Genomic DNA, 24,492 nt, shown 5'->3' on the forward strand with positions numbered 1-24,492 from the left:
CGGTGAATTTTTTTAAAAAACTTTGATCCAGGGGCGCCTGGTGGCTCACTTGGTTGGGCGACTGACTTCAGCTCGGGTCATGATCTCGCAGTTCGTGGGTTTGAGCCCCGCATGGGGCTCTGTGCTGACAGCTCAGCCTGCTTCCGATTCTGTGTCTCCCTCTCTCTGCACCTCCCCTGCTCGTGCTCTCTGACTCTCAAAAAATAAGTAAATGTTAATAAAAAATTTTTTTTCAAAACTTTGATCTGGCAGAATATTCTATTTGTACTTCCTCCGAGGAAGAGCCTATTCCTTGAGAGTGCAATAGTTCTTAAGTTATACCTTTTTGACATGAGAAGTCTGGGAGATGTGTTCCCGTTGCTTAGTCATCACTTTTATTGACTTTATCGAACGGATGTTACATGTTGGTGTTCAATCTGTCTTCATCCAAAGCATATTCTATGAAAGTGAGGATTGGGATGATGCCAAATGCTATTTACTGACCAGCGCAGTATCTGTTAAAATTGTCTTCGAGGATTGGGAAACTGGATTAAGTGAATAAAAATGATGAACCATAATGTTTAATAAAGAAACACAATTCAATTTGTGTTTTCATGCCATTCAAATAGTTTGCTATTCTCTTATGTTCTTTCAAGAATATTAGCATGTAAAGTTTACTGTAGGATTTAAATCATTTGCTACCTGTCTTGCTATCTAACTCAGACTGTAACCACCCGCCCCGCCAAGAAACTCGATGCCCTTGTAAATCACCTAGCATATTCTTAACATTTCCTAGAATAATATTTCAAAACTACCAGAAAAGTTTAAATTATATGAGATAGAATCTCATAAGGTGCTTAAATAGATTGTTTTTTATTTTTCCTTTCATAACAATCACGAACTTGAAATTTCTCTCCTGTGTAAATTTGCAAAGTGCTTACCTTGCAGTAAATACCACCTACCTAATGACATAAGATATAAGAACCAGTAGCTATAAACTAAATCATTAAACATATTGTTGATACTATGCATGATTATACTTTATGCAACATCTTGCCTCATGAGCTGTATTTACATTTATTTCCTGTATGGAGGGACATAAAAAGCTGAGTTACAAATTACTGTTAAAGGCAGCAGTGGGACTGTTACTATAACCTATATTTGAAATGAATATTAGTGAAAGCATATAAGAAAAAAAAAGTAGATCTCAGGAATGGGTGTTAGAACTCACTGGAAAATGTTGGATTTTGTAGGTTACCATGACCCGTTGTCATTTTACAAGAGAAATCATCTGTGGGAACATTTAATACATCAGAGTGAGAATACATTAGAGAAATCATCTGTGGGAACATTCAATACATCAGGGTGAGAATACATTAGAAGCACTGGAAGGCGTTTGTAGTTTTCTGTTGCACATATAGTAAAACTATGTTGCTTGTTAGGAAATTAATTGGTTAAGTGATATCCAAGCATCATCCTTTCTCACTGTAGAAACTGAAGTTTGTATATTTGGAAATGGCAAGAAAATAGTGAGCAACGTTTTAGCGCTTTTTTTTGGTAGTGGACACATGTAGCTTTTCACTAGCTACTATCCTCTCATGATGTAATTAGTGATACACTGTTTGAGGACTTTTTTTAGCCCCTAATAATCCTTTTAAGCTTGAGATGGGAGGTAAGGTACTAGCTAACTCTCTGAAATGCTGCTTTCAGTTAAATTGTGCAAAGAAGGGGGTGAATATGTGACACCAATAAGGCTTTACAACAACTTCAGTGTGTTAGTTTCAGGCTTAATGCTAAGAAAAGTAAAGCTGAATATTAAAAGTTAAAATGTTACGTTTTCAAACGTTTTAGATGTTTATCTTGATGCGGGCGTAACATAGAGGAAACCTGGGCAAATATGAGTGATAATTTTTTCATTAAACAAGGACTTTTTTTTCTAACAGTGTTAAATTTATTATGTTAGATAACATAATAGATAGATGGTTATTTTGTGCATGTGTCTATTGAGGTATAAGAGTATTTGTGTTTATTTGAAACCATTTAGTCTTGAGCATAAATTGCCAAGATGCCGATTCAGTGTGTCTCATCCTAAGAAAATTTGGCATATCCGTATAATATAATCTCATTTTTAGAGCCCCGACTAGATTCAGTGTCTTTTCTGAGTAGCTGATAAGTAATTTTAGGTTTGCTCAGCCCCTGCCTTCCACTGTCCAGTCAGTCACAGATCCTAGGACAAAGCTCGTGTGTGTATTCACATCTAAGTTGGGCTGTAAGCCTGGGTAAAGACAGAAGGCAAGAGGGATATCCCAGACCCAGGTCCTTCGATATATAACCACCTTTTAAAAATGAGAATTTCTTGGGGCGCCTGGGTGGCTCAGTCAGGTTAAGCATCCAGCTCTTGGTTTTGGCTCGGGTCATGATATCACGGTTCGTGAGTTCGAGCCCCTCATCAGGCTCTGCGTTGGCAGCCGAAGCCAGCTTGGGATTCTACCTCTCTACCCCTTCCCTGCTAGCGTGCACTTTGTCTCTCTCTCAATAAATAAACACTTTTAATTAAAAAAATTGAAATGAGAACTTCTTATAATAAGGTCTTCCTAATCATGTCACTACATAGTCATTTAAAATCTTTTTTTCTTGGGGGCACCTGGGTGGCTAAGTCGCTTAAGTGTTTGACTCTTGATTTCAGCTCAGGTCATGATCTCACAGTTTGTAGGTTCGAGCCCCATGTCTGGCTCTCTGCTGACAGTGCAGAGCCTGCTTGGGATTCTCTCTCTGTCCCCCTCTCTCTGCCCCTCCCCTGCTCATGTTTTCTCTCTCTCTCTCTCTCTCTCTCCTCTCTCTAACTAAACTTAAAAAATATTTTTAAATCTGTTTTTCTGGATTACAAAAGCAACACATATTTTGTATAGAGAAAGGGAACTAATACCCATATGTCACCACCCACAGAGAACATAGATTACCTTCTCTAGGTAATAATATTTTAAAAAGTAAAATTGTTTTAGGGTCATTATTGGAAGATTCTCTCTTTTAAAGATGTTCTTCTATCAAAATATTGCCGTCACGTGAATAGGTGAGCAGATGGAAGGATGGGGTGTGGATAGTTCAATAGGAGCCAGAGAGTCAGAGGGTAAAAACATCCCTCTCATGTTCCTGAAGCACAGACCACAAAGGGGGACATGAACGCCTGACCCTCGAGAGCACATCTGTGGAAACGGAAGGTTCTATCCATAGAGTATTGTTAACCATGGTGCATACCATTTGCACACGTCACTTAGGATATTAACAATATATTTGGATTCCGGTTACGTTTTAGTCAACTGTTTGCATCCCAATGACAAACCACGTCCTTGCCATAGAGGGAGGTCCCCTAAGGGTGCCGGTGCTGTGGCTCTTAAATTCTTCACTCTCAAAACTGAATCAGTAGGATCCTGTCCTGGAACTTCCCAGGTGTGTTTTTCACTCTTCGCAGATGCAACGGTCGGGCTGGAAATCATGCCTGTTCATCTGAATGCGAACCCTTTGGTAACATTCCTTTGAGTCTAAGATAAGTGGATGAAATGTGCTGCATAAATCATGTCACAGCAAACAATTGTCACCTGGCACTAGAGCTTGATGACATTTCAGAACGCTGGCTTACTGCTGGTAGTGTTCAGTTACAGTTCTGCAGAAAGTCTGTTTGTACAGCTGAAGCAGTTCTTGAGAAAGCAAGATTCCTCTCTCAAGCGATAGGGCTTGAATGAGTTTCTAACAGGGATCCCCGTGCTGTGCTCCCGAGACCTACTCGGCGAGGCTTTCTCGTAGTTTCTCATTGCTCTCCCTCTGGCACACGCCTGAGAAAACAACAGACCTTCAGCTTGGTGAAATCCTCAATATTTACTGAGTCCGGCATCGACCACAGTGCAGGAATGTTTAAAAAACACGAAATTCCTAGAAGATGGTAGCCCAGATTTGGGCCTTAAGATACAGCTTTTCTCTGTAGTGATCGACCCCCCCCTGTCAAAGCTCGTCTTCGCTTTGACCTGTTCCCGAAAGTTCTGCATCTGTCTTTACTTACCGTCGGTTTAGTCTGGTCGGTTTAGTCTGATACATTGCCTTTTCTCACAGAATGATAAAAGCCTGCTCAGCACAGGCAGAAAAAGGGTAATGAACTTCTCTTCCTCGACTCCAGAAGAAACTATAGCTACAGAGCTTTGACTTCATGCGGGCCCGAATTTTCTTCCTAAAAACCACCCGCATTCGATTTTGCCATATTCCTGAACTTGATAACTTCTGTCACTTCTAGGAAAACTATACGTTTTTGATGTCTTTGGACTTGAAACAGGTGCATACACATTTAAAAAGAAATCCGTTGGTTCTCCTTTCCCACCCCCATCATGTTCCGTCTCCGTGGATAACTTTTCATATTTAAAAAAAATTTTTTTTAATCTTTTTTTTTTTTTAATTTTTTTTTTTCAACGTTTATTTATTTTTGGGACAGAGAGAGACAGAGCATGAACGGGGGAGGGGCAGAGAGAGAGGGAGACACAGAACCGGAAACAGGCTCCAGGCTCCGAGCCATCAGCCCAGAGCCTGACGCGGGGCTCGAACTCACGGACCGCGAGATCGTGACCTGGCTGAAGTCGGACGCTTAACCGACTGCGCCACCCAGGCGCCCCTTAATCTTTATTTTTGAGAGAGAGAGACAGAGAGAGACAGAGCATGAGCAGGGGAGAGGCAGAGAGAGAGGGAGACACAGAATCCGAAGCAGGCTGCAGGCTCCGAGCTGTCAGCACAGAGCCGATGCGGGGCTCGAACTCACAGACTGTGAGATCACGATCTGAGACGAAGGTGGACGCTTAAGCGACAGAGCCACTCAGGCGCGCCCCACTATTTTCCTATTTTGGATCTGGATCCTGTTCTGTGTCCTGTGAACCATGTAGATTTATTGTGTGTTCACACAAAACATTGGATGCGTATGCGTTTTAATTTTGCATTGCTGGTATCGTGCTCTAGACACCATTTACTTTTTAAAGAGCTGCCAGGCTTTTGGGAATACATTTTGATTTTGTTTTTCTACCTGCTGCCTAGTATTCTGCAGAAAGTACTTGCTTCATTTTGTTTATCTTACATTGGACACCTAGATTACACGGCCTTCTTATAACTGACTCCATATTTTCAGGCTATACATCTTGTACTCCATGTAACTGAAATTCCAGCTACATGAAGTTCATCGCTCTTGTATGAAAACAATGTGCTTTTTATATTGCCGTTTGTTTGCACATATTTCCAGTTTTTCAGTGACTACGTCCTTACTCTGCAAGACTCAATTCCTGTCATCTCCTTGGGGAAGACTTCAGCAGCCCCTTCCTCGAGCTAGCTGTTGTGTTCTGTGCTTGCTCAGCATTTGCTTTTATCTTGGTAACGTAGAAGCCTATATTTCTGCTGAAAAGTCTCTTTTCTCTCTGGATTTTTTGAAGGGAGGGACCAAATCTTAGGTATCTTTTTAATTTTTAAAAATGTTTGTTTATTTTTGAGAGAGAGACAGTGCAAACAGGGGAAGGGCAGAGAAGGAGGGAGACCCAGAATCCGAAGCAGGCTCTAGGCTCTGAGCCATCAGCACAGAGCCCGACGCGGGGCTGGAACCCATGAGCCATGAGATCATGACCTGATCGCGACCTGAGTCAGACGCTCAACCGACTGAGCCACCCAGGTGCCCCATCTTAGGTATCTTTGTATCCTTCGCTGTAGTGTGGTGAACTGCATATATTTGGCAAGCGGTACAACATGAATCGAATAAATGAAACGTGTAGGCTCTCTAGAAGGAATACCGACAATAGGGCACAAATGATTCTCGTACGTAAGGATGGGTAGGAACACAAATACACAAGTAGTACTAACGAGAGTAGCGTTCAGGAGGCTGAATCTCAAAATGAGGCCTGTGAAGATGGAAAGGATCACAGCATATTGTGTCTAGATCGTGAAGGAAACCAAGAAGAAGCATAAACATCCTGGGACAGACGGCGTAATACTGGATGTCGGAACAAAGGCAGAATTGCAGAACTCCTCCTGGGTTGGTTGTAACTTCTCTATCCCAAGGAAATGAGCCTCAGGTTCCGCAGAGGAGACTCAGGATGGCAGCCAGGGCATTGAGGTCCAGGGAAGGCGAGGCAGCGGGGAGAACGCTCTTTGATTGATGCTTCTGACCCCTTAACGCCTCAGGAATAAATCACCTGCAGAAATGAGCAATTCGGTCATGGTTCAGCAGTGACGATCAGCACCCAAGGTGCCGAAAGATCATTATGCAGGTACTGTCTTTATTTTCAAAAAAGAGGAGTAAATGTAGGGTGTTATAACCGATGTCACCAGAAGTGGAATTTTGAAACCCGTGTTTGAGTTTCATGGCTGTGCTTGGGAAAATTCTTTTAATTAGTTATTAGATACTTGGTGCAGACTCGACCTAGGAGAGAAGCAGTCCTCCGGAGACCACCTAAGGTCGCTGGAAATGTGTGTCACGTTAAGCTTGTGTAACTTTTTTACCGTACAGTTGGAGTAAGGTGATTTTGCAAGGCTTGGGACAAAGCGTCTCGTGGTAGTGTTCAGGAGATAGATGGTCAAATTAGGGGCTGTTTTATGAGGACGGGCACATGCCTAGGCGGTTGAAAAAACGTGATGAATGAACTGATGTCAGCTTGGAGAGAGGGATTTCTGGTGACGTGATTCGGCTCTTTCTTTGACTTTGTCCTATTAATCATTTATATCACCAATTTCGATGAAACACGTCCATCACATTTACATATCACATAAAGCTGGGAGTGACAGCTAATGGTTGGAGTAAGGGAATCAGGACCAAAAAAAAAAAAAAAGGCTTAGCCATCTGAAATGATTGGCTGAAACTGAAATCACACTAGTCAAGAATCAAGCAGACATGTTTTTTTTAACAGCATTTCCTGTGAGGAAGACCTGGGAATTTGTGACCTACCTGTTACTCCTATGCCCCAGCGATAGACTTTTGTGTGTTTGTTTTTTAATTTATTTTTGAGAGGTATGGGGGTGGGGGGGCGGTGGGGAGTGCCACAGAGAGAGAGAGAGGGAAAATCCCAAGCAGGCTCGATGCTGTCAGTGCACAGTCCAACACGGGGCTCAGTCTCAAGAAGAGTGAGGTCATGACCTGAGCCTAAATCGAGAGTCAGACTCCTAACCGACTGAACCACCCAGGTGCCCCTAGAGTGTTTTATTGCAAATACAGGGTGTGGAATGGAAAAGGTACAGCCTCTACTTACGAGAAAAAACCAATATGTTCATTTATACTTCCAGGTTTTAAGAAGTATCTGGGAACTTTGTCATATAAGGAATATTTCCAAGGATCAGAGTGGTTTCCTTATTAAAGCTTAACTTTGGAGGGGGCGCCTGGGTGGCTCAGTTGAGCGACCGACTTTGGCTCAGGTCACGATCTCGCGGTTCGTGGGTTCGTACCCCGCGTCGGGCTCTGTGCCGACAGCTCTGAGCCTGGAGCCTGCTTCCGATTCTGTGTTTCCCCCTCTCTCCGCCCCTCCCCCACTAGAACTCCATCTCTCTCTAAAAATAAATAAACCTTAAAAAATTCAAAAAACAAACAAAACTTAACTTTTGTGTGTATGTGTGTTGAGTGAGGAATCGTCAGAATAGTAGTTATTTTCAAATATTTGAAGACTGAAGAAGGAATTTGCCTAGTTCTTTATTTGTTTAGCTTTAGAAAAAAGTATCACGTACTTCCTGTGGGGCTGGAAATTGTGCCAGGCAGTGGGGATATAGTAGTGACTGAGCCCAAAAAGTGACCTCATCTTTACCCTTTGTGTCACTGACAGTCTGGGGAGGAAAGTCAGACATTAACCAGACAATTCCATGAGTAAATGTGACTTGCAGCTATGATCACACCAGTGGAGTCGAGGTCCATGGCACCCTGAGAGTGGATTAGTTGGGACCCTTGGTTTGGTTAGTGAGATTGCTGCTTGCTTTAGGCAGTGAGGCTGGAGGTGAGGAAGAGTGTACCTTAACTAGGTGACAGGAGGGAAGGGACCCAGGGTGAAGGAACCTTTCTAGGGCACAGAGGACACTCTCTAAACCTGAAAAAGAAGACGGGTTCAGGACCATCAGCCTCTGAAGACTTGGGTAAGAAGTTTATTCTGTGTTGAGGAAAAGTGAACCACATTTGCTGGACTTATCTAGAAGGCTGATTTAAATTTGGGACGGTGTCACTGCTGAATTGACCGGCCCCAGGCCAAGGGAGGACTGCAGACCATGGATGAAGAGGTTGGGGGGGGATGGGGGGATGAGGGGATGGGCAGATGGGGTGTTGTGCCCCGGGAATCAGGACCTGTCATAGAAGAGGAAGGAATTCAGCTGTGGGATGGGGGAGAGAGCACTCTATCTGGGGACAGAGGGTGTGGGTACAAATCCCAGTTTTGCCGCTTACTAGTTTGGTGGCCTTCTGTCCCTGAAGTAACTGCCCAACTTTTGGCTCACATGTTTTGTCAGGATGAGATGGTTCTTGCGAATGACCTACAAATCGTGAAGCGTAACATAAAATGGAAGAATTGAGAAAAAAAATTTGTCCACCATGGCCATTATTGGACAGGGTGACTTAGTAATGGAATGGAGCTTCCTCAGTGGTCTCCAGCCTAAGTGTTGGGAACTGTGTAAGAGTTTTATCATTGTAGCTTCAGATCCCATTCTTCCCTGACAGGCGCAGCCTGAAAATCACCCGTCCACTTGGCTCGTAGCAGCCCTCAAGTTGCTCAGCGGGACTTTAAATCAGATACACATGAGCTGTTTTTGTCGTCGGTGACCTCAAAAGCGAGAAGCAGCTTTAATGAATCTTACAGCAAAGCCCTAAAGCCAAAAAATTAGAAAGTATGAAAAACTGTCAAATACATCTTTAGTACTTTTGTATCTTAAATTATATCCAAGCACATAGAGATGCACGTATATTTTTGCTCTAGAATGTTGCCTGGGTACATGTTGTTGTGTGTGTATCCGTGCAAATACACACGAAAGACCCTGTGAGTGGAAAGATACCATTCGTTTTTGAAGTGTTTGCCATTTAAAACCCACAATAAAATGGAAATCAGGGTAAAACACATAGCTATTTTTTTGGAGACAGGAACGGGATAATATTTCTAATGACTCACGGAACGGAGTATGCATTCATAACATGGTATTTATTCACGTATTGATGCACACAAAGTCCACTCGACAAATATTCATTAAAGGACCTAAGATGTTTATATGCATCGCTCTACCCTGCATTTTTATTAAGGTTATTTACATGTATCACTACGAATCTCCACAATCTGTGTCTTGGTAAAATAGGACAAGCCCTTTTGCATTAAACTAAGGCAAAGGCCAGGATGCGAAGATAATCTAAACATTTAAACTTATGCAATCTTCCAGCATAATCCCAAAGACAACTTCAACTGGAGCGTTCTGCCCATTTAATCAGGTGTTAAATGTTACTGTCCTTGAATATTTTGTTGCTTTGATGGTTTTAAGAATTCCTCAATTCTAACTATATTACCAATAGCGTGTGACTCGTGTGTTGAAATGCTGTTCATTCTAGTTATTTCACACATATTCTTTAGGAGACTAGAACAATAATTGCTGAAAACCGATCGCATCTTAGGGGTGTTGAATCTTGGAAGTTGCTTCTGGATCCATAGCTGAGTGGAAAAGACATCTGAGTGAGAAATCAGATCTTCCCACAGACTTCCATTTATACCTACAATGACAGTAATAGATGGACCAGGCCCTGTGCTAAGGATTTTACATCTACTTTACTTAACCTTTCCAACAGCTCTATAAAGTGTGGGTATTGTTATTCCAGGGTTATAGATGAAGAAGCTGGGCTTTTGGGGAGGTTCAGTAAGGAGGCCTGGGTTCCATCCCAAGTCACTTCTGATTCCAAGACTGCTATGCTATTTTGAAACCGCTGATTTGCTACACAAGAAGTTGATTGAAATCATTTTAGACTAGTCTCCTGGAGCCACGCTTCTTGCCTTTGCGATGGATGGTGCTATATCAAAAGGAGATAACGCACAGATTGCAGATACAAAGGTAGAAATAAGAAAATGATAGCAATCCTTGAGTAATAATGGATTTCTTGTTGTTGCGTTTGTCATACGTTTTTAAATAGCTAATGCTTACTTGTAGTAGGAAATAACTCAGATAGCCCGAGAGCGTATCCAATGCAAATCATGGCTCCCTTCTGCTCTGGCCACCCGTTCTCCCACAAAGAGGCAACCGCTGTGTCCAATTTCCAGTTATTCTTCCAGAGAGAGAGTTCACATGAATTGATTTTGGGGGGAAAAAAGTAACGTTTGAGCATCGTGTCTACAGAACCCAACTGGAAGCAGCCAGGTCTGGCCACTGGTTGACATCTGAGTGGGGCCAAGCAGGAGAAAGTGGAACTGGATGTAGAAGAGACCTTGTGCAGTGGAAATGCAGCCAGGCATTAGCCCTCTCCGCCCAGGAGTCCTTAACCCCTCCAAGCACGTTTGCCCCATTGTATAGATGAAAAAATTGGTTCTTTGAGTCCCCCGACTAGCTGTACGGAGAGCAACACTCCCACGCAGGGCTCTGCCTCTCATCTTTCCATCCAAGGCAGTGCTGGCGACTGCTGGGTTTGAGAGTGCTATCGAGAATTGGACAGTCGAAGTGCTCTAGAACTGACTAGAGTTTCTGCCGGTAAGCCGGGTAGCAAGCTGCAGAAAGCCCAAAGGCAATAGCGGGGTTTTTTTTTTTTTTCTAACTTTTAGAACACATTGTTAAATTTTACAATAGGTTCCGATTTACAGAAAGCTTGTGAAGATAGTACAGAGAGTTCCTATATATCTCACACCCAGTTTCCCATATCATCAATGGCTGTCCTCACTCACTGTAAGGTTACTCTTTACTCCCCCTTTTCAGACTTTCCCCCTTTGGAAGGAAAGCACTGTGTGTGGCCCCCACTTAAGGAGCGGGGAGTCCTGTTCCACTCCCGCAAGAGTGGGGTATCTTCATAAATTACTTGGAATACTTCTGCATGAGATTTGTCTCTACCCCCCCGTTTGTGTATGTATTTAATCAGTCATTGATTTATGTAAGTATGGATTCGTGGATGTTTTTTTAACTTATTTTTTTAAGTTTATTTGTTTGTTTTGAGGGAGACTGAGACAGCGCTAGTGGGGACAGGCAGAGAAAGAGGGAGACAGAATCCCAGGCAAGCTTTGTGCTGCCAGTGCAGAGCCTGACGCAGGGCCTGAACTCAAGAAACCGCGAGATCACGACCTGAGCCGAAACCAAGAGCCAGACGCTGAACCGACTGGACCGCCCAGGTGCCCCTCGTGGATACTTATTTTATACTTTGGATTATAATGCAACACCACTTTATTATTCAGATTGGCTCAGCTTTGGTCATTGGGAGCTTTGTAAATGGCCCCTGTGTCCCTTGTCCCTCTGATATAACCTCATCATTGAGTTTTATTTTTTGTTTTGAGTACTTTTTTAGTGTCTGGGACTATAGGATGCATTAGATTCACCCTTATATTTTCTACTCCACTCTTAGGATCATTTCTGCAAAGAGCCCTGGTTCCTTTTATGGGAAAATGGTGTTAGAATCCACGATCTGGGTGCCAGGTGTAGTAGCTTTTTGCAAACCAAATACTTGGTGGAAAAGAAAGTTTTTGCCCATTGTTTCAGGTAGTGATGAATTGGGTTATTGAAATAATTTTTATGTTAATACTGCTGGATCGAAATTTTACCTGAGTGAGTTGAGTAGAATCATCACAAGAATTTCTAAGTAAAATTCTAAGAAGTAATTATTTTATTACTCTTTTCTGTTACTTTAAAGAAAGCCGCCTGCCCATGATGGCACTTTATCCTTGACCAGAACCTGAGGCAGAACTTCAAAACATGGTAATTTGAAGCAGGTTGGGATTAATTTGAGGATATTGGAAAGACTTGATACTCCATTAGGAAAATTAAGAAGCATGGAGTACGGAAAGACATGTAATTCATATTCATGTAAAGAATAATACTTCCTTTTGCATCACTAAGCATTTTAAATTTGTGTACCCAACAGAGGATTGGGAGAGAATGTGAAAGGGAAAAAGAAAGAACAAAAAAGTAAAAAAAGGACAAAAAAAAATGACTGTTGAGTATCGTGAAAATATCTGGACAGTGGTCCTAACTGATTTACGTTATTTCAGAAGAATATTCTTTATTAGAGATCTGGCCTTTCTAACTCTAGAATTAAGATTTTCTTATTCTGAGATATTTGAAGATAGATTAGACAACTACTTTGGGGGGTTTGAAAAGGATTTGTATGTACATATTTGCAGTCGTAGTGGTGCTGGTGAACATTTCTTGAAAGCTTCTTTATCTTTTGCCCTGCCTTTTGTCCCCTTTCACTCTTCAGCATCTGCGTACCATTTCAATAAGAGAGCGGAATTGTTACCGCCCATCAAGCAACCAGGTCAGAAGAATCACAAGATCTGATAGGCGAATGCGTGAAATGTGTGTTGATTGTAAAAACAAAACAAAACAAAACTCAGTTTCTAAGAATTAACCATCTGTTTTTTTCCCAGGGCCTCCTTGTCCTCACCTATTGTATTTTAATTTTCTTGCAGCTTAACTGTAAAGAATAGTCTTCTAAATCAGTGTAAATAGAAAAACTTCGATTTAAATGGATTGCATGCAATTGCAATTAGTAAGCAGCAGAAGCACTAACGAGGAAGAGAGCCAGGCAGGTGAAAAACCCGAAGCCAAGGTAAATGAAGCAGTCTCTGATGAATAAGCAAACGTTAACTCAGGGCACCGGAAAACAGAGTGAGTTGGAGATGCCCAGGGAGCCCTCAAATGAAAATAGCTGGAAAGCCTCCAGAGGGACGGAGCTGAGTATAGAGATGGGCAGATCATAAGAGCGAGGTTCTGGGGAAGGGTTGCTCTTGCGTCTGAAGCCTGGCACAGATTGCCAGGGAGCACGTGAGACGCCCAGTGTCTTCTTCAGAGTTCAGCGGAAGCCATCAAGCCCATGCTGGAAGAGCCTGGAAACACTAATCTAGGACACAATGGAGGGAAACTTGAGTGTATGAAGGGTGTACCATGTGCTGGGTGAACTATGTCATTTAATTTTTATACCCGCCCTTTCCCGTCTCACGGCATTTAATTCTTACACCAACCCTTTGAAGGAGAGTATTACTACAGTGTTACAGGTGGAGGAAATGGGGCACAGAGCGGCTTGAGAATAGCTTGCAAATCACACAGCCACTAATCGGAGGTAAACTCAGACCAGGGTTTAAAAAGTGGAAGTTTTCATTTCAAGCAGTTTGGGGGAATCAAGATAGACTGAAACCAATTCGGTGTTGCGTAGGTGCAGGCTCTTAGCCCCTGGGGCGATTAACGATACTTTTTTGTGGGGGGGTCTGGGTTGCACTGGTTAAGAGAAAGGCGTTTAAATTGGTGGCTGTGACGTTCAGATGGTTTAGAACTGCTGAAAAATGAGGGTTCTGGTAGGCTGCTCTATCTGGAGAGCCTTCGAATGGGCTGAAAACTCCTGGACATAGCTGGTTAAGCAAGTGGGCTTGGGGATTGGCTGAAGGGTGGGTTCTTTTAATTATCATTTCACATTCCCTTTGACCTTCTCAGGATTCCTGTAGACGGGAGAGAGTGCTTTTTGGCTCTTCCGGGGAGAATAAATTTTAGTGGGGGCTATTCTTCGATTCTGGCCAACTGGTCGCTCCGATGTACGTTAGGCCATTTGTGAATGAGAGAGGAGAATCGCGAAAACCGCTGTGAACTGCGAGGATGTAATATGTTAAACATGGTGTGTTTATGTTTACAAAATAAATCTCAAGAGCAAATTAATTGTATGTCTGTAGTTCTTGAAGTGAAGTAGGCTAAGTGGGGGAAAAGCATGATTTAATCTTGCTTTATTGCTGGCCAAATCTCTAGGCTGGCCTTTTTTTTCCTTTTAATAAAAATGCTTGTGGTTCCTTGTCTTCCCATTAGCTCATAGTTGAGAGCTCTGTTAAGTTGTCTGTGAGACGGCGTGTATTAGGCTTGCCTGATTAAAATTGTTCATGAGAGATCAAGCAGACAAGGGACTTTTAGCATAATTAAAAAAGCACTGCTCGCCTTTAAAGATGAGATTTCAGAGATTTTCAAATTTATATCCACCTGTAGGGAAGTGTGTTTATGTAATTAGATTCCGGTTCTCTCATGAACCCTTCTTAACTCAATTCACACATGGTGTCCTTTCCTTTTATAGACTGTCATCTCATGCAGGAGACGAGAGATGTTGAGAGGAGACAGAATTTGAATGAACTGAAACGTTTCCCTTGAAAGATCACAATGTGATAAGTTACACAATCAGTTACCTCCTTATGTTAACCTGTTTATTTGTGAAAGGAAATGCAGGAGCAAAGTTGAAGATCGTCAAGGGAAAAATCCAAACAAATGGCCTATCCTGTGTTCTCAGGCTAATCCGAGAAAAATTACAGCAGCTTTTGGAATATATCTCCTTGTGTTCAATGGACATCTTCGTCCAAGGTTGTTTTTTCAAAATTTTGTCTTTTCATATTGCAGTCCCAAACTTTCCATTGCTGCGCTCTGAAATCATTCAGTTCTTATTCTCATTTTACTGTCATGTTTCAGAGGGAAAAAAAGAGATGATTACACTTAATGTGGTTTAAAATGGCTTCTTTTGTCCTTTTAAAGCAAAGTCCACTGCTATGGACTTGTTTAGTACTTTATAGAGCACACTTCAGGTTTGTTTTTTTTTTTAAGTGTGTTTCTAAAATACATTTTAGTTCTTTGGAAAGAAACCCTTTCTAGCGTAAATCAAAATGTTATTGCTGTAATGAGGCAGCATTTTAGAAGAAAATTACCAAGGTGTGAACCTGGTTTTTTTTTTTTTTTTACCTACATGTATAAGGCATTAATTTCATAGACGAAGCGCTTCCGAACATGGGAACATTTTCTTCAGGGAAAGCATTTTCCTCAACGAATAAGTAATGCTTTGTTTTCACCCAGAAGATTGCTTTAGAACATTTCTCATGTAATTAAAATAATTTTTCCATTAGCTGAGAGTAGTTCTCAAAGCTTCTTGACTTTTTTTTTTCACTTCTGTCTTATTCTGCATTTTTAAAAAAGAATTCGTTCCAGCCTGATTTTAACATTAAACAGCAGTGTGCAGAAGGTACCCAAATTATGTTTATGTGAGCTCTGGGCAAGAGAAAAAGATGATAAAAGAACCTCCCCAAACCAGAAGGTACCATAAATTATCCCAGTTATATATTGAGACTAAATTTTAGGAACCTAATGAAACATATATTGGCCAGGCATAAAAATACTTCAAAACCATAAACAATCGAGAAAGAAAGGAGCCTGAAATTTTAAATGGTGGGATTTTTTTTTTTTAATGTCTCATGTTATCTGCAGGAGGAGAGCACTAAACAAGGTTACATCTTGAAATGGTAAAATCTGTGAATAGTTTTGTTTGTGGGAGGAGGGTCACAAAGAGGTTATTCCTCTGGCTTTCTTCTCCTTGACAAGTAATCAGAGTAGTTCACAGATTTCCTGGTTTCCAACCATTTTATAGTCTGGAGAATTAATGCTTGCATCAAATTATACAGTACCTTACTTTTGATTAAATAAAGTGTTTTAACAGGACCCTACAATCAAGTAAGCTAGATAATAGTTGCTTTAATTAAGACCTAATTTAGGTTGAAAACATATAGAATTAACAAGGTGTACTATATGTTATAATTATAGCAACCGGTATATTTTTGCCATAGGCATTATGATTTCCTTTATATTCCACAGAAAGGAAAACCCTTATGTTCTCTTTATTCTTGTTCAATTTCACACACTGGTTTTCATATCCATTTAATTGCTTATTCATCCACCTGTCTGTCGTTCATCCATTTATTCAGTAAGCACTTACGGAACCTTTCCCGTTGGGCTTGGGTACCTGTGATACAGAGAGGAGTCAACTCTTTGAGGATATCTTTGTGTGTGTGTGTGTGTGTATGTATATATATTGCATGCCACAAATTCACAAAGAATTACCAGTACGAATAGAGTGATGTGCATGTAAAAGAAGGTGCATCTAGTTGTTTCTGGAATGTCAGAGAAAACTTCAGCAGAGGAGACCGTGTTTAAACTGAGTCGGGAAGGTCCTTCACTGGGCTGAAAATCAGAGGAAGGGCACACAGAAAAGTGAGAAGAGCAAGTAAAAAATGCATTGCGATTTTAGAAGACGTGTAAATATTTTGGTATGTCTGGAATATCCGGGAGAAATCATTGGAAATGGTGCTGTGGAAGTAGGCAGGTAGATCTCTCACCTGGCCGTCTCGATGAGTTCAGACTTTACTTGTAAGGCAGTGAAGGAAATGAAGCTGAGTGAATAGCAGGAGAAAATTTGCATTTTGGGAAAATAAGTTGGGCAGGATTACAGAAAATGTTTACAGAGGGCAACAAGGGACCACATGCAGTATTCATCAGATGGCTCCTGTTTTTCTCAGTGAACTGGGAGGCAATCTTGTATCCTTGGGTTTTAGGGTCAGACAGACTTCATTTCAGATCCTGAATCTCAAGAGCCCCTTAACTTCCCTCAGCCTAGGATTTTTCATCTGTAAAATGGGAATAATAGTGGTCTTGCAGGATTGTAGAGTTTACGTGTTCGAAATGCTTTGCTTGGATTTCTAGGCCAATTCTAATCCATGTTTCACACTATCGGCCGTTTGCCAAAAGCCATCGTGGCTTTCTTCAGGCTTCTCATTTCCAGGCTTGGTGCATTCTCAGATGTTCCAGGTTTTGGGGTGGTGGTTACTAAAACAAAACAAAGCAAATGGTTTTGTTGAAGTGTATCTGACATACAGTAAACCGCACATAATTAAAGAGTACGATTTGGATGTTTGGATATGTCTGTGAGATCATCACTGCAGTCAAGGTGCTGAATATACTGTCACTCCAGTGGTTTCTTTGTGTTTCCTTGTGTTTTCTTCCTTCCCCTTCTCCCTGCCCCTTCAACTCAGAGCCCACCGCCCCCACCCATCCCTGCGATCCCTTACATACTTTCAGTCACTGTAAATTAGTTTACATTTCCTAGAAGTTGATATAAATGACATCATACAGTAGGTTTTTTGTTTTTTTTTTTTTTTTTTTTTTTGTCTAGCTTCTTTCACGGGACACGATTACTTGGTCATTCGTCCATACTGTTGCATGTAACAAGCGTTCATTTCTTTTGATTGTTGACTGATATCCCATCGTGTGGGGTACGGACATATTCACCTTTCGCTGGACAAATGAGCTATGTCCAGTTATCGAGTATTATGATTAAGGCAGCTATGACCGTTAGCGTTCAAGACTTTGTATGGACCTACGCTTTCTTTGTTGGGGGTGGGTGGCTGGGTGGTAAGTAACTTAGGAATAGAATGGCTGGGTCATATGGGAAGAGGTGTATGTTCCAATTTTTAAGAAACGTCCACAAACTTTTTTTTAACACCTGTTGCACCATTTGACATTGCCACCAGCATCGTGTGAGAGTTCCGGGTCCCCTGCATCCCAACCCACACTTGATATGGTCAGTCTTTTAAACGTTCATCATTCTGATGTGTGTAGTTGTTTCTCTTGGTGGCATTTATTTGCGTCTTCTCAGGTTAATGATTTGGAGTATCTTTTCGTTTGCTTATTTACCATCTTTTGTCTTCTCTGGTTTCCGTTCACATCTTTTGCCCACTTATTATTATTATTATTATTATTATTATTATTATTATTATTACTGAGTTTTGAGAATTTATTATGGGTACAGGTCCTCTGTCAGATGTTTGCTTTGCAGATATTTTCTCCTAGTCCGCTTGTCTTTTTATCCCAGCAAGGGTGTCGTAAACAGCAGAAGTTTTTAATTTTGACAAAGTCCCATTTACCAATTTTATCTTCTATGGATTGTGCTCTTGGCCTCCTCGGTAAAAAACTTGGCCTACTGAAGGTCCAAAATATTTTTCTCATGTATTTCTTTTCAAGGAGCTTTATGTTTTTTTACATTTAAGTCTGTAACCCAATTTTGCAATAAACTTTTACCTTTGGGAAATTTTACACTTTTGGGAAGGTTGCAAAGGTAGTACAGAGAGTTCCTGTGCACCCCTCATCTACTTTCTCCTATTATTAACATCTTACATAACCGCAGTAGATTTGTCAGAGCTAAGAAACCAGCTTAGTACGTTACTATTCACTTCATTTCAGACTTGATTTGGATTTTATCAGTTTTTCTAATACCTGTTTTCTGTTCTGGAATTCAATCCGTGATTCCCCATTTGTGTGTTGTCCTCATGTCTCCTTGGTTTTCTCTGATCCTTGACAGTTTCTTAGTCTCTCTCTCTCTCTCTCTTTTTTTTTTTATGACCTTGACAGTTTTGAGCAGTACTGGTCATTTTGTAGAATGTCCTGTAATTTGGGTTTGTCTGATTTTTCTTTTCTTTGGATGGTGCTGAGATACAACTTCTTGATTATAAAAAGTGCAGGAGATCAAGGAATGAGTTAAACCCACAATCGGGAAACCACTAAATCGAGCATGTAGCTCATTCTACACCACAACCGACTGGCCTAGTCTCTTCAGTGTCCTAAAAAACTAAGAGGGGAAAAGGGAGGAGACTATTTTGAAGCAAAAGTAAAGAAGATTTAACTACTGAATCCAATGAGGGGGCCTTGAGTAGATCCTGATTTGGGGGGGGGGGGAAGCCAGCTGCAAAAGACATTTTGGGGACAATTGGGAAAAATTGAGTGTGAATTTGATATTAGAGGACACTGCTGCTTCTGTATAGAGTCTCCCTGATTTTGTACATAGAAGATCATGTTTGTGAATAAAGAAAGTTTTACTTTTTCCTTTAAAATCTGGATACATTTAATTTCTTTTTCTTGTCCAATTACACCAGCTAGATCGTCTAGCACGATGTTGAATAGAAGTGGTGACAGCTGCCATTTCTGTTTTGTTCTTTAATTTTTTTTTTAACGTTTATTTATTTTTGAGACAGAGACAGAGCATGAACGGGGGAGGGTCAGAGAGAGGGAGACACAGAATCCGAAACAGGCTCCAGGCTCTGAGCTGTCAGCACAGAGCCCGACGCGGGGCTTGAACTCACAGACCGCGAGATCATGACCTGAGCCGAAGTTGGACTCTTAACCGACTAAGCCACCCAGGCACCCCTATTTTGTTCTTGATCGTAAGGGAGGAACTTTCAGACTTTCACCATTAAGTATGATGTCAAATGTAGGTTTTGTTAAAGACATTCTTTATCTGGCTGAAGAAATTCTACTTTGTTGAGAATTCTTGTCGGAAATGGATGTTGGATTTTGTCTAATACTTTTTTTTGGTGTCTATTTAGATAATTATGAGCTTTTCCTGTCTTAGTTTCTTAATATGGTGAATTACATTTAAGCCAGCCTTGAAACCCTAAACTGGTTTAGGGTTGAAATCCAGAGATTGAACCCACTTAGTCTTGATGTGCTATTCTTTTTGTTTGTTTTGTTTTGTTTTAATACGAAATTTATTGTCAAATTGGTTTCCATACAACACCCAGTGCTCATCCCAAAAGGTGCCCTCCTCAATAACCATCACCCACCCTCCCCTCCCGCCCACTCCCCATCAACCTTCAGTTTGTTCTCAGTTTTTAAGAGTCTCTATGTTTTGGCTCCCTCCCTCTCTAACCTCTTTTTTTTTTCCTTCCCCTCCCCCATGGTCCTCTGTTAAGTTTCTCAGGATCCACATAAGAGTGAAACCATATGGTATCTGTCTTTCTCTGTATGTCTTATTTCACTTAGCATAACTAACTCTCCAGTTCCATCCACGTTGCCACAAAAGGCCGTATTTCATTCTTTCTCATTGCCACGTAGTATTCCATTGTGTATATAAACCACAGTTTCTTTATCCATTCATCCGTTGCTGGACATTTAGGCTCTTTCCATAATTTGGCTATTGTTGAGAGTGCTGCTATGAACATTGCGGTGCAAGTGCCCCTATGCATCAGCCCTCCTATATCCCTTGGGTAGATTCCTAGCAGTGCTATTTCAGGGTCATAGGGTAGGTCTATTTTTAATTTTTTGAGGAACCTCCACACTGTTTTCCAGAGCGGCTGCACCAGTTTGCATTCCCACCAATAGTGGGAATTCCCACCTGTTTGTCCACATCCTCGCCAGCATCTATAGTCTCCTGATTTGTTCATTTTAGCCACTCTGACTGGCGTGAGGTAGTATCTGAGTGTGGTTTTGATGTGCTATTCTTTATGGATCTTGTTGGGTTCAACATTTTAGAATACTCATTATGTCTTTGCATTTAATTTTTGATCAGCCTATTTAGAGGTTTATCAATTTTACTGACCATTTCAAATAATGAGCTTTTGCTGTCATTGAGTTTTCCCATTTTTCTGTTTTCTGTGTTATTTAAATTTTTTTAATGTTTATTTATTTATTTATTTTAAATATGAAATTTATTGTCAAATTGGTTTCCATACAACACCCAGGGCTCATCCCAACAGGCACCTTCCTCAATACCCATCACCCACCTCTCCCTCCCTCGCCACATCAACCCTCAGTTTGTTCTCAGTTTTTAAGAGTCTCTTATGTTTTGGCTCCCTCCCTCTCTAACCTTTTTTTTTTCCTTCCTCTCCCCCATGGTCTTCTGTTAAATTTCTCAGGATCCACATAAGAGTGAAAACATATGGTATCTGTCTTTCTCTGTATGACTTATTTCACTTAGCATCACACTCTCCAGTTCCGTCCACGTTGCTACAGAAGGCCATATTTCCTCAAAAAATTAAAAATAGATCCATCCTATGACCCAGCAATAGCACTGCTAGGAATTTACCCAAGGGATTACAGGAGTGCTGATGCATAGGGGCACTTGTACCCCAATGTTAATAGCAGCACTTTCAACAATAGCCAAATTATGGAAAGAGCCTGAATTTGTCCATCAATGGATGAATGGATAAAGAAACTGGTTTATATACACAATGGAATACTACGTGGCAATGAGAAAAAATGAATGTTTATTTATTTTTGAGAGAGAGATAGAGGACAAGCTGTGAGGTGCAGAGAGACAGGAAGACACAGATTTGGAAGCAGGCTCCAGGCTCTGAGCTGTCAGCACAGAGCCTGATGTGGGGCTCAAACCCACAAACCATGAGATCATGACCTGAGCCGAACTCGGATGCTTAACCAACTGAGCCACCCAGGCGCCCCGGTTTTCTGTGTTATTGAATTCTGCTGTGATCTTTTTAAAAAATTGTTCAACAGTTCTCTATATTACTGAGTGCTTATTACAGTAAGTGTATCTTAATCCCCATTATCTGTTTCACCCATTCACCCACCCCCCTCCCTTCTGGCAACCACCAGTTTGTTCTCTATTTAAGAGTGGTTTTGTTTGTTTTTGGCTCTGTTTTCTTTTTTCATTTGTTGCTTAAATTCCACACGTGAGTGAAATCCTATGGTATCTGTCTTTGTCTGACTTATCTTAACATTATACTCACTAGGTCCATCTATATTGTTGCAAATGGCAAATCTCATTCTTTTTATGTCTGAATCATATTCCATTGTCTGTATATACCATATCTTCTTTACTCATTCATCTATCGAAGGACATTTGGGTTGCTTTCATACCTTTGCTATTGAAAATAATGTTAGGGGCGCCTGGGTGGCACAGTCGGTTAAACGTCCAACTTCAGCCAGGTCATGATCTCGCGGTCCGTGAGTTCGAGCCCCGTGTCAGGCTCTGGGCTGATGGCTCAGAGCCTGGAGCTTTTTTCCGATTCTGTGTCTCCCTCTCTCTCTGCCCTCCCCCGTTCATGCTCTGTCTCTCTCTGTCCCAAAAATAAATAAATGTTGAAAAAAAAATTAAAAAAAAAAAAGAAAAGAATGTTAGGATAAACGTAGGGCTGCATATATCTTTTCAAATTAGTGTTTTTATATTCTCTGCGTAAATACCCAGGAGTGGAATTACTGGGTGAGATGGGAATTCTATTTTTTGTTTTTTCGAGGAACCTCCACACTGCTTTCCACAGTGGCTGCACAAATTTGTCTTTCCACCAACATTGCATAAGGATTCCTTTCTCTCCACTTCCTCACCGACACTTGTTATTTCTCATCTTTTTCATTCTAGTCATTCTGACAGGAATGAGGTATAGCTCACTGTGGCTTGGATTTGCATTTCCCTGTTGATTAGTGATGTTGAACCTCTTTTCATGTGTCTGTTGGCCATCTCAATGTCTCCTTTGGAAAAATATCTATTTAGGTCCTCTGCCCATTTTTAATCAGATTACTTGTGTGGGGGGGTTGGTGTTGAGCCCATAAGTTCTTTAGATATTTTGGATATTAAGTTCTTATCAGATATTTGATTAACAAACATCTTCTCCCATTTAGTAGGTTGCCTTGTTTTGTTGACAGTCTCCTTTGCTGTGCGAGGTGTAGTTCCAGTAGTTTATTTTTGCTTTGGTTTCCCTTGCCTGAGGAGACATGTCTAAAAAAATGTTGCTAAGGTCCATGTCTAAGAAATTACTGCCTAGGTTTTCTTCCAGGAGTTTTATGGTTTCAGGTCTCACATTTAGGTCTTCAATCCATTTCAAAGTTATTTGTGTATGTGGTGTAGGAAAGTGGTTCAGTTTCTTTGGCATGGAGCTGTCCAGTTTTTCCAGCATCAAGTATCGAGGAGACCATCTTTTCCCTCACTGCGTATTCTTGCCTCCTTTGTCATAGATTAGTTGACTACGTAAGCATGGGGTTATTTCTGGGCTCTTTTCTTTTTTACTGACCTGTGTGCCTGTGTTTGTGCTGGGACCATACAGTTTTGAGTGCTACAGCTTTGTGTAGCGTATCTTGAAATCTGAGATGGTGGTGCCTCCGAGCTTTGTTCTTCTCGCTCAAGATTGCTTTGGTTGTCCAGGACCTCTTGTGACACCATGCAAATTTTAGGATCATTTGTTCCTAAAATGGAAAATGCTGTTGGTATTTTGATAGAGGTTGCGTTAAATCTGTAGATTGCTTTGGATGGTATGGATCTTTAAAAACAATGTTGGTTCTTCTAGTCCATGAGCATAGAATGTCTTTACATTTTTGTCATCTTCCTTTTCTTTCGTGAATGTTTTATAGTCTTTGGAGTACAGGTCCTTCGTCTCCTTGGTTAAGTTTATTCCTAGATATTTTATTTTGTTATTTTGGATGCAGTTATAAATGGGATCATTTTCTGAATTTCCCTTTCTGCTACTTCACTGTTAGTGTCTAGAGATGCAGCAGATTTCTGTATGTGAATTTTGTGCCTTATAATATTACTGAATTCATTTGTCAGTTCTAGTAGTTTTTTGGTGGAGTCTTTAGGATTTTCTCTGTATAGTGTCATGTCACGTGTAAATAGTGAAAGATCAGGAATACGACAGATAGGTCTACTTTCATCACTTTTATTTGACACAGTTCTAGAAGTCTTAGCTGCAGCAGTCAGACAAGAAAAAGAACAAAGTTATCCACATTGATAAAGAAGTGGTAAAACTTTCATTATTTGAATTGTGTTATGATCTTTATTATTTCCTCTCTTCTACCTTGGACAAAATTTACTTGTTTTTCTGGTTTCATGGGGTAAAAGCAGAGATCGTTAGGTTGAGATTTGTCTTCTTTTCTACTACAGATGTTTGTTTTACTATAGATTTCCCTCTAAGGACTGCTTTAGTAGCATCCGAAAATTTTTGACATGGTATATTTTTATTTTCATTCAGTTTTAAATACTTTTTAACCCCACTTTTGGTATCTTCTTTGATTCTTTGGTTATTTAGAAGTGTCTTATTTTGTTCTAAAACATCTTGGAACTTTCCAGAGATCTTTGCTATTATTTCCTAATTTAGTTCAGTTGTGGGCAGAAAACATAGAACAAATCTTGACTCCTTTTACATTTGAGACTTGTTTTATGGCCAGGATATTGTATACCTTTGCTTTCTTTCAGTTTTTACTTCATGTATTTTGAAGCTCATGTATTAGGTACATAAACATTTAAGAATATTGCATTCTTTTGATGAATTAACCTCCATATCATGAAATTATCCTCTGTGTCCCTGACAATAGTTCTATTCTGAACTAAATTTCTTTTTCTATTAGTATAGCCACCCTGGGTTTTTTTAACTAGTTGTTATGATATGCCTTTTGGTCCTTTTGTTTAAACTATTTGCATCTATACTTAAGTTACATTTCTCAAAAGCAGCGTATTGTTGGATCTTGCTTTTTTAGGAGTCTGATAATATCTGCCTTTTAATTGGAGTGTTTAGATCATTTACATTTACTGTGATTACTGATCCAGTTTGTAAGTCTGTCATCTTGCTGTTCTCTTTGTCTTACCCGTTCTTTGTTCCCTTTTTATCCTTTTTTTTTAACCTTCTTTTGTTGGTTTATTTATATACTGTTTCATGGTTTCTAAACTCTAAGCATTCTCATTATTGTCTGAGTTAGCATCAATTTATTTAAAAGTAAACATAGGGGTTCCTGGGTGAC

General features: G+C 40.6%; 1 protein-coding gene and 1 long non-coding RNA gene across 10 annotated transcripts in view; both read left to right on the forward strand.

Moving 5' to 3' along the window:
* Positions 1-24,492, forward strand: part of RFX3 (regulatory factor X3) — a 295,498-nt gene that overhangs the window by 68,225 nt on the left and 202,781 nt on the right. The window lies entirely within an intron of this gene.
* LOC111557601 lies at positions 11,216-16,993 on the forward strand. Its single transcript, XR_002737796.2, has 2 exons — positions 11,216-11,886; positions 12,389-16,993. It is a non-coding gene; the product is annotated as an uncharacterized LOC111557601 (long non-coding RNA).

This window comes from Felis catus, chromosome D4 (genome assembly GCF_018350175.1).
Source record: "Felis catus isolate Fca126 chromosome D4, F.catus_Fca126_mat1.0, whole genome shotgun sequence".
Lineage (NCBI taxonomy): Eukaryota > Metazoa > Chordata > Mammalia > Carnivora > Felidae > Felis > Felis catus.